The sequence below is a fragment of the Lagopus muta genome, chromosome 12, assembly GCF_023343835.1.
Source record: "Lagopus muta isolate bLagMut1 chromosome 12, bLagMut1 primary, whole genome shotgun sequence".
In the NCBI taxonomy this organism is placed as follows: domain Eukaryota; kingdom Metazoa; phylum Chordata; class Aves; order Galliformes; family Phasianidae; genus Lagopus; species Lagopus muta.
This window is the reverse complement of record NC_064444.1, coordinates 11,703,418-11,714,617: the sequence shown is the minus strand read 5'-3', so window position 1 is coordinate 11,714,617 and position 11,200 is coordinate 11,703,418.

Sequence of the window (11,200 nt, the reverse complement as noted above, 5' to 3'; positions counted from 1 at the left end):
TTCCTGTGTTTCTCTTGAGGATTTGTGTGCTGTGCTGTGGTTTAAGAAGACTTATGTTCGTGTTTATCAGCCATTGGTGCCTTCATTTAACACTCGAATGTTTGTTCCATTTCCTAGATAACTGATGATTATGGAATAAACAGTTTCTGTAACAGAGTGTTTCTTCGACACACCATTGAAAGCTTATTCCTATGTTCTGTTTGGTGGCTTTTTTTTTCTATTTCTTAATCTGTTTTTAAACCGAGTAATTCATCTTCTTTCCCATACACTGCACCTAGTAGTATTATCTCACCCAGACATTTGTTTCTTTGGAGGCTTTTTTTGACAGTAAATTGAAAACGTGAATGTATTGATAGCAGCTAGCTAGCACAGATAATAAAAGTGATGAAAATGGAATAACAAGTGATCAAGTGCAAATGAAGAAGAATAAATGCCATATATGCTGGCTTGTGTCAATCTGGGGGTCCCCTCCCTCTGCACCTCTTCACTGATGCATTTACATGAAGTTAGGTGAGCTTAATCAACCACCTTTTCAGCAGGTGCAGCACAGCTGTGTTTCAGTGTCTCTGCAGACACATTCTAAGCAACCTGTTTTTTGTTAAACCAAGAACATCCATTGAGGAGAGTTGCGTGCTGAGCAGCTTACGATCAACACGGAGACAAAGAAACTAATTATTCTCTGCCATCTCCTCATTTTCTGTCATTGCTCTTTTTTGTTTGTATTCTATCAGCTTGTGACTAGGCAGAGTTTACTGAAATACAAATCAGTTAAATATTCTTTATGCTTATTGTAGGTGCATCAAATATTTGTGCTACAATGATATTAACAGCTCCTGGAACAAAATTGAGTGTGATTAAAGTTAACTATTTCTTGGTTGCCATTATGTTTGAATATTCTGCTTTCTTCTGGATCAGAAGATTCAGACTTTTGTCAGCCTGTGAGCTAGCAATTAAAGCGCCATTAATGGTGCTAAAGCATGTGTAGCATTGTTCCTAGATATTTTAGAACCACTCAGTCTTATAGCTGAGCCCAGGAACGTGGCTTCCTCCACTGGCAATTCATGTCAATTCTTACAAAATGCCCAGAATAAGTTTCCAAAATAGTGTCAAAACCTCCTATTGCAAGCATTTGTGAATAGGTGTCACACTAAGTCTGTATGATCAAGACAGTCCATTAGACTTTGATCTTTTTCTGAAACTAACTTAGGCTAATAGTTACCTGATAAATACTAAGATTTTCATTTTTATATTCAATTCAATTGTACAACTTCATATCATCTGGAAGCCTGATATGACAATCCTTTTATGGGCAGCGCTGATATAGCGTGGTAACGTAGAAGTAGCTTGAAACTGTAGCACTTTACTTTCTGAGTAGCACTTTACTTTCTGAGTTTTCTAACTCTCTGACACCTGAATTTTTTGCAACCTATGAATGATATAGGTGAATTCTAAGCTGTCATTTGGACAACTGCAGCAATTGTTAAACTGTAGACTTAAATTTTATTGTTGTTACGATTCCATTAATAGTCTCATTCAAAGGAGGAGGAGCTGTAAGAATTATAAAACTTCATGACCGCATTATGAGTTTCATTTAACTCCTGTGTTTCAGGATAACTGGAGTCTGTGTCCTGGACACTTAAGTAAAAAGATATTTTAAAATCTGTGCATGAGTTCATGTAACTGAACAAATGGCTGAGATCTATAGCAGAACATGTGTAAATTAATCCCTTACTGTAGTTTTGAAGGGAGAAGGGAATAAAAACAGGCTCACTAGAGATGAACCTAGGGGTAACATTCCAGGGTCAAGGGTGTGACTGATAGCCCAGCTGAAGTGCATCGGCAGTAATGGAGACAGCATGGGCAACAAACAGGAGGAGCTGGAAGCCATTGTGCAGCAGGGAAACTATGACTTAGTCACCAATACATGTTAAGCTCATTCTGAGGACTGGAGAGATGCAGTGGAGAGCTATAAGCCCTTTTGAAGGGATAGAGAAGGAAGGAGGGATGATGGGGTGGCTATCTATGTTAGGAAATGTTTTGATATTGTAGAGCTCAATACTGGGAATGAGAATATTGAATCTTTATGGGTCAGGTTTGGTGGAAGGCCAATGAGTGTGACATCCTGGTGAGCCTATAGACTGCTATAGACTTCTCAACCAGGATGAAGAGATGGATGAAACATTCTGTAAGCATCTGGCAGAAATCATACGATTGCTTGCCCTTGTTCTCATGGGAGACTTCAACTTACCTAACATTTGCTAAAAATACAATACAGCAGAGAGGAAACATTCCAGGAATTTCCTGGGGTACATAGAAGATAACTTCTATTCTGTCTGCAGCCAGATGTAAGATCTGGTAATGCAACTTATCCCTCAGGGAGCTGCTTAGCAGCCAGTTTTTCTGCTTTGCCGACATGAACTTTGCCAAGGTAGCAGTGATATTATCTCAGGGCTGAGGGGTCATTCTATTGAGTACTAACTGCTCCTGTGATCCCTTCATTCTGACCTGGTTGTGTAACACAAAGCTGAGTCACGTGGCTTGCTGAGGCTCTTGTCTGTTTGTTGCACACTTCCAGCACTTTTGTTGACAGTGTGCCTAGAGGGAAGTTTCTGGTATCTTGGTACTCAGTGGTGCAATTTTTAATTTGCTCTTCGCTGAGAGTCAAAGAGATAAATGGCAAAAAGCCCTGTGAATTTAGAGGCACCTGTTCAGTATGGAAGAGCTGGAGGCAGCACTAAGTATGCTATTAATATGAAATGATCAGCCCTTATGGTCTCAGTGCCATGATTTAAAAGGTGGGGCTTGATAACTCCGCAGAGAAATACGATAAAGAAAAATATGGCTGGGGCTGTGACCTCCTTCACTTGAGTTTTGCTGGGTGGGATGGTATAGTTAGCTCAGCAAAGTCCTCCTCAAGAGCAAGACACAATCCACTCTTGGGGAAGGAGTACTTCCAACACTGGTTTTCTGCTGCCAGGGCAATGTGTATGGCAATCACCTTGTCGCTCACCAGCTGTTGGATGCAGAGCCCCCAGATTCAGGACTTAAATTTCTTTAGAAGACTTTGTCCATGTTAGACAATCATAGCCACTTTCTTGTTCGTTTTCTGGTATTCCTTCCCATGACTTTTGAATGCTGTGTCGTCTTTCCTCCCTGGAGTAGGATTCAACTGTCTCTACAGTTGAACACCCATTTATCAGTTACATGGTGGCCTTTGTTAGCCCAAGTGTTTAGTTTTCCTTTGAGTTTGCATTAATTTTAAGCAAGCCAGCCTACTAGGCTATTTGGAAATCCACATCCTGTTGATGTTTGTCCCACTGTACAGAGTTTAGGCTCCTTTTACTCACAGGAGTGGCATCGTTGCATTTCAGGGATTCCTCACCTGGCTGGGTACTTGGGCTGCCACTGGGATCCCTTGAGAATTCTGCTGGTAAAGCTTTCAGAAGGGAAAATAGATTACTAACAAGCTGCAGTGACAAATGACTAGACTGATGGTGTATCTAAACCTGTTGCTAAATGATGTTGATGCCTCTGTGCTGCACTGCTCTTGCTTCTGTGAGCGGATGGATGGTTTCAAAGGCATCAGCCCAGGCTTTGTGCACTCCAAGACCCTGTGTGGAGGTGCTGGCTATCATAGCCCAAACCTGGGACTAACGATGCGCAGTCTGGAGTTGCAGACCTGTGATTTGTCACCCCCTGTTTTGTATCTGTCTCCTGTAGTATCTTGCCTCTTTTCAGTGGAAAATCCTACTGAAATAATTTCCACTGTGTTTTTCCTTTGTATGTGAGTTTGAACTTTATTTGTGTCCATCCAGTGCTTTTGCTTTGTCAGGGATGTTACTCTTTCAATTGACAGATTTGATGATTTAACCTCAGCATTAAGCTTCGGTCCGATCTGAAATACTTTGGAAATATTGGGAATTATTTTCAGAATTAGGATCTGACATCTCTCAAAATTTCTGCAGGCAAGAGCTGAAATGAGCGCAGTTCTTAATAATAAGGTAGTGAATTCATTAAAAGTCATCAAAAATCCCTGCTTGGAATTGTTTATTGAAACCAAGGGAAAAAACTTTACTGCTTTGAAATAAATCTGAATAAGAATTAATAGCTGTGTTTTGTTGCTGTAAGTTTTTTGTTTGTTGGTTGCTTGGGTTTTTTTCACATTTAAGTATGGAAAATAAATGAAATATAGTAAGAATTTTTGTAATAAATTTAATAATAAGAATTTTCTTATTAAATATGATTTAAATTTATTATGAATAGAAACTCAACTAATTTGAGACAGAGATTAATTGCTTGCAGAAATAAGCCTTTAGTCATGAGTGCAGATAGTACCTTTTATCCTTGTCACTTGGAAGCAAAAAGCAAACACTGAATTTCTGAGACACTTCAGCTCTGGTAAGAAATCTGAATATCATAGATGCAGCTGCTGGCACACTCTCTTGTGTTAAGCTCAGTGCTGTAAGAAGGGAAATGGAAAAAATCGGAATCTACCTGAATGAGGTAGAGGTTTATTCTTGGCTGCACAGTCTGGTTTAATGAGTGCTGTACTTTCTGTTTGCTCCACTTCCACAACAAACAACCGAGTTCCCCCAGAAGCACCTGCAGGGGATGAATATTCTCCCACAGCAAATTACAGAGTTCACCACTAGACCAAAACATTTTCGTCAATAAATTCATTAAGATTTACATGAAGAATATTGTATGTTAGACAAATTGGAGGGGAAGGGGAAAAGAGGAAATAGATTGGAGTTTAACAGAGGGAGATAGTTGCTCTCAAAAATTAATGACCTGTTACACTGCAGTATGAAGTTGTTTTTTTGTTCTTCTCACGACGAGTGCAGTGCAGGCACATATAATGCAGCTTTCTACACGTTTATGCAGATAAATGATCATAACCTTCCTACTACAAGTAGAGCTATTTTTACATTGGATACAAAGTAATTAACCCTGTACTGTAGAGATTTCAATTTCTGTTTTGGGGAACAGTATTTCAGAAATGCTACAGTACATTGTTTTGCAAATTAATTTTCTTCAGATTGGTAATTGAAAGGAAATAGATTTATTTATAAAATTTTTTATGTCAGAAGTAAATAGGAGAATTATCTGAATGTTTGAAATGGTTGAAAGATATAACTTGCCAATATTTTTAGTAATAATATTAAATATTGATTATTTTGCTGCATGATTGCCAAAATGAGTATTTCATACTGGCACAAAATTGCAGCAGCTAATAAATTACAATGATGTTGAAGCTCTTTCTACCCATAGGGTTTCATAATTCAGCATCTGTCAATATCAAATCAATTCATCACAGACCAATGGCACTCCATGACTCAACACATGAGAAAAGACCAGGAGATTTTTGAGTTTCAGATCTGCTTCCCCACCAGTGTGTTTAAAGCTAGGATGTGAGAACCTTTGAAAATTATTCTTAAAATTAGTATATGGAATGTTTTGTGGTGTGGAAAATCTCAAAGAGTACCCCTAAATTCTGCTGCTGCTCTGCTGATAAGCATCTATCAGAGACTCCAGTTGCCCTATGGACTGTCTTTCTAGCTGCAGTTATATTAAATACACTCTACAGCTAGATGGAGAGAAGCCAGTTGCTTTCACTTAAATTTAGTTTGTGTTTTAAGGCAGGTTTACAGATTTGCTAAGCTGGGCCTATAGCCCACTTACAGATGGATCTTTCTTATAAAAGAAACCTTGCTTTTTTTCTTTTCTTGCTGTTAGAATACAACCATATGGCAATAGTGTGGAATATGCTTGTGTTCTCCAAGACATTCTGTCATCTTAAATTCTCTGCCATGAGAACACCCTGTCATCTTAGCTGTTTATGCAATGCGTGCTGGATGATTCTGTGAAAACAACATAAAGGCACTTTCAGAAATGATACAAAAATCAGTGATGGTCCCAAGGGTCATTAAGTGATCACACCAGAATTTGATTCAGTCTCTAATTAAGGAACGTAGATCTGCTGAAACTCTTTGTCGTGTTGGCCAAACAGAGCTGATATGTTTTGCCAGATGAGATACATCACAATAGGATTATTTTTTTTCCATTATAGTCTGAAATCCGAGAGAAGAAGTAATTGTTACATGAGAAGTCTGCATGTCACATACTGAGTGATTTAGGGTTGGAACCTCATGGACTAACCAAGAATGCAGAACACAAATCAACCTGCATTCTAAGCATCCCATAATCAAAGATTATAGTTTACACTCCTAGTTTCTAATCACTGGACTCAATGATATAATTTGTCACATCAGCTTCACACAGTGTTTGTTATTTACAGTTAGTAACCTGTGAGTGTGTGGTAGTTCTATCGCCCTGTGGTGCCCACTGGCATGGATCCGTAATTCTGCTACTGTGTTTGAGTTACCAGATCTGTAACTCTTGCTCAGAACTTATGTGCAGTCCTCACTGCCAGCCATCTCCAAAAATATTTCAGCATATGTTTTGAAGCTTAGGTATGTGGTCTGCCTGGAATGGCAGCCTGGCTTCTGGTAGCACTGCCATATCTAATGATTTTACCACAATTCTATTATCTCTTGCAGTGACTGGATCCCAGTGACATGACTAGGAAATTGTTCTTTCTTGATTTGGTTTCTGCTTCCTCTGGAGAAACTGCTTCAGTATCAAGTAGCTTAATGCTACCACTGTGCAGTATGAGCACTGGCATCCGCTTGGTCCTCTCCCTGCATGTCTATCTGGTATGCCATCTATAATGGATTTTTGCCCCTGTGATTGCCTCATATCCCAGCACACAAGTGGTTAATGTTAAAGTTGTCTCTCTTACATGATGTGCTGAATAATCCTTCCTTGTCCCAGTTCAGATGGCATGTAATTCTGTGGACCTATTCCCCACTTACAGTTAATCATGCCAAATGTAATGTGGAGGAAATCCAGAGAGAGAGGGAGATTGATAGCATAAAGAATTAAATTGAAGGTCTTTCAAGATTAGGAGTTTCACTGGCCATAATTATGTCTCAGATCTGAGCAGATAACTATCTTGGCAGAGTGATCATTCTCATGGCTTGCTACAGATCCAAAGTATTTCAGGCTTATGAAGTATTTGCTTGATCATAATTAGAAGGGTTGAAAGCAATTCTCTCTTAATAATATCCTGTCCTTCTTATTAATGATTCAAGAGCAGTTTTTTCGCCTGTCAAATGTCGATTTATCTTGAAAGTATTCTCTTGATTACACTTAATATCTGAAGAAAATATTAAAGGAAATTATTTAGTGTACACTATGTATAGCTCTGTATTAATCCTTATAAAAATAGTTGTAAACCATGTTGCATGTATGAAGATTTTAAGTGGTTGAGCAGTTAACAGCAGCATGCCCTTATGGCCAGGAGGCACAATGGTATCCTGGGGCACATTGAAAAGAGTGTGGCCAACGCTGAAGTTCTCCTTCACCTCTACTCTGCTGTGGTGAGGCCACACCTGGAGTACTTTGTCCAGTTTAACAAAGATGGGGAACTTCTAGAGAGAGAGAGTCCAGAAGAAGGCCACAAAGATTATTTGTGGGCCTGAAGTATCTCCCTTATGAGGAGGGGGCTGTGGGACCTGGGACTGTTCAACCTGGAGAAGATGAGACTGAGAGGGGATCTTATCAATGCTTATTAGTATCTAATGGGCAGGAGTCATGTGAATAGGACCAGACTCTCTGCAGCGGTGCCCATCAGTGGAACAAGGGGCAGTGGGTTCAAATTGGAACATAGGAATTTCCATATGAACAGGAGGAAAAGCTTCTGAAGGTGAGAGAGCACTGGAACAGGCTTCCTGGAGAGGCTGTGGAGTCTCTCTCTCTGGAGATATTCAAAACCTGTCTGGATGCTTTCCTGTGTAACCTATTGTAGGGAACTTGCTTTAGCAGGGAGTTGAACTAGATGACCTCCAGAGGTCCCTCCTAACCTCTATGATTCTGTGATAAGTATGTAACGCATTTCAAATATTATACCTCCTCATATTTCTTGGCAGACCCAGTCAACAGATTAAATTGAAGCTCTGAGCAGTTACTTATCAACTGCTTTTAATGGTAATCTGAATTTAAATACCATCTGAAGGAGATTTCTGCTTGGATGAAGGCTGACTGAGTAAGGCAGCTAACTGGGTGCTAGTAGCATTTAAGCTAGAAGGCAGTGAGGGTTTGGGTTCTCCTGACTGGGGCAAATACCAGGAAGGTGCAGCATATGAGTATCTTGTGCAGTACTCAGTGGGTCTTCTTCAATCCTCATGGCAGCATGTGCACTTTTTCTTCCACTTAGTTTTACTTGTAAAAGCTTTGTGTTGGAGATGGCAACAGTTGCCACGGTGTTCCAGGACAAGAGATTAGACTGCTGCCAAGTGTGGAGCCAGAGCCCGCAGCTGAGGAGCCACTGGGAGAACCCAGCTGGGACAACCATGATAACCTTCACACACCAGGTAGTGCGTCCTGCCTGGATCTGCTTAACATAAGCTTTGTGATTCAGACATTTATTGCCTCCCATTACTTTTCAGGTACATCAGAAAGAGTTTGGGTTTTATTTTTGTTTGTTTATTTATTTATTTTAAAATACCAATGGATTATAGTTTTGATGGTTTTAAAAAGAACTACTTTACTGTATACAGCTGTGGATCTATTATGATTGATCAGGTAGTAATTTCAGCTTACATCAGTAGTTCTGTTGGGGAGATGTTCTCATGTAAAGACTCCTGGTGTACTTTTGTACTGCTGAAGCAACCAAGTCTTGGAAGCATTTACATTAGATCTTTTAGCTTTTGGATATAATTGTGAGGCTATTTTTTCCTAGGCAACTGACCGGCATGTTTGGGAAGTAAGTGATCAGAAAGCTTTTATTTAGTTTGGGGATTTCCTTGCGGATTTTTAAAATAATTTTTGAAGTTTCTTTAAAAGAATGATGCAATAAGTTCTATAAAATAATGGTGAAGGTAGAAAGACTGAAGTGGAACATCAAAGATGTCTTCACTTCCCTAAGGCTTTTCAATTTGTTTAACAAATTAAGGATAATAGGCCAGGTAAGTAGTCATGGCACCAAGCCAGCCTGAGTTCAGGGAGAATTTGGACAATGCTTAGACATATGGTTTGATTTTTGTGTGGTCCTTTGTGCAGCCAGGAGTTGGACACTGATGATCCTTGTGGGTCCCTTCCAACTGAGGATATTCTGTGATTATGTGACTCCCATTCTGCCAACTTGGCTTTTACCTTCCTCTTGTTTTTTGTTTGTTTGTTTGTTTGTTTTTTTAATTGAGAACTATGGTGAATGCAGAAACTTTCTGTCCGATATATTTGCATCATATACTGCAATATGTCAGTATGTGATGATTTTATTAGACAACAGGAAACTTGTAGGTGCAGCCAACTACAAAGTTTTCAATGCTAAATTGTTGCATATGGAGGTTATTTTCAATTATGCTTTTGGGTTTGGTAATGGATCAGACTGGATGATACTTTTGCAGATAAGGTGAACACTAGGAACTTAAGAGTTGGGGTGGTGGTATGTATGGTCAAATGCTTTCCCCTACTCTTGAATCTTCACTTCAATACACTTCAATCTGCTTCCAGAAGCCTCCAGCCCTCCACAGTATTTGTGAGCCTTCAACACCCAGTGTAATGGCTTTATCTTTTATAATGCCCTTAAAATATTCCCTGACAGTAATAGCAACAATTTTTATTTTTTTGTGGGAGCAGAAATTATTCACCAGACAGTCCTGTCCAGCTGCCCCAGTATGGTACTGCAGTCAGCCCTGGTCCCCCAGCCATGGTGGCTGGTTTTACTGAATGGTGTTGTCCCATGTGATCTCTTCAGACTTTTGAGAACAGGAGGAGATAATGTCTGGACTTGGCTAATCCCTGCAGGGCTGTCTGCTCCTGCTTGCATGCTGCCTGGAGAAGAGGCGTCTGTCTCTGTCCTTTAGGCTCTAACTGCCATCTCAGGAAAAGCTGAGTTTTCTAATGGTTATCTCAGGGATGTTATATATTACACTCTTAGCCAGATAGTTAAACAAATATATGATACTTTTACTTACAGTGCAGATGTTTTCAGGAGAAAAGTGCCCATTTTTCCAAAGTCTTTTGTGATGTAACTGCTTTCTCTAATGCAAACACATTTTTTACATCAATAAAAGGGCTTTTCAACCACAGATCTCTGTAACAACAGTAACATCTAGCTGCTAATTAAAAAACTGACAGATGTTTGTTTCCTTCTTCTCTTTATCAGATACCTGTCATTGTTTTTTCTTTCGTACATATCCATTCTTGGAATTCATTTACAGCAGGAGTATTTTCCTGTGCTGATCTGTATGCAACTGGCTCTTGGTGTGTCAGACTTATTTTCTTTGAGAAGACAAAAAGACACTTTTAGTTAGGACCTGCAGGCAAGACTGCAAATATAGTCCACGTGCATTCCTGCTGATAACAAAGGTTGGAGTCTAGTGTGGCCCGGCAAAGATACCTCAGTGTTTGGAACAGGATGGTTCCTGCCTCTAACACTGTCAGGAAAGACAGAGAGCTCTGTTAGAACTACCTGTTAAACCAGGACCCTGGGGAAAATGCATGTCAGTAGACAGAGGCAGAAACTGGCTCAGACTGTCATTCCATCCTCCTAAATGTCATCTAGATTTGTGAAGGGGAAAAAGCCCACAGTGCATGCCATCATCACAGGGTTGAACTGGACCCCTTGGAGCTTGGTATCCCCCTGAGCTGTATCACAGGTGCTCAGCCTTTCACAAGGAAAGAGATATTGCAGAGAGAGAACAGGCATATAACTGCGGTGATGGCGACTTTCATGTTTTTTGCTCACTTGGCAGTTCTGGTAATTAGTAAGATAATCTGTCCAGTTGCAGTCATTTTTTGTGGGAAAGTGAAATGGACACCTACACTCACATGTGCTAAAAGCATTTGGACTCTTAGCAAGGCATTAGTTCCTGGAGTTAACTCCCCATTGAGATGAATAGGGTAACTCATGTATCTTGCATATTAAAACAATACCTCAGTTAGGAGCAATCTTATTTTCAAAATGTTTGTCTTAGTAGCTATCAAGATTGAAAATGAACTCCTGTGTTTTTTCAAGGAAAAGTTCTATCATGCTGCATTGGCCTTGGACAGGAAAGTAGAAAACATACCAAATGAGCATACAGACTAATGATTCCCCTTTGGTTCTATTCCACATCCAAAGTTAAGCTAAGAA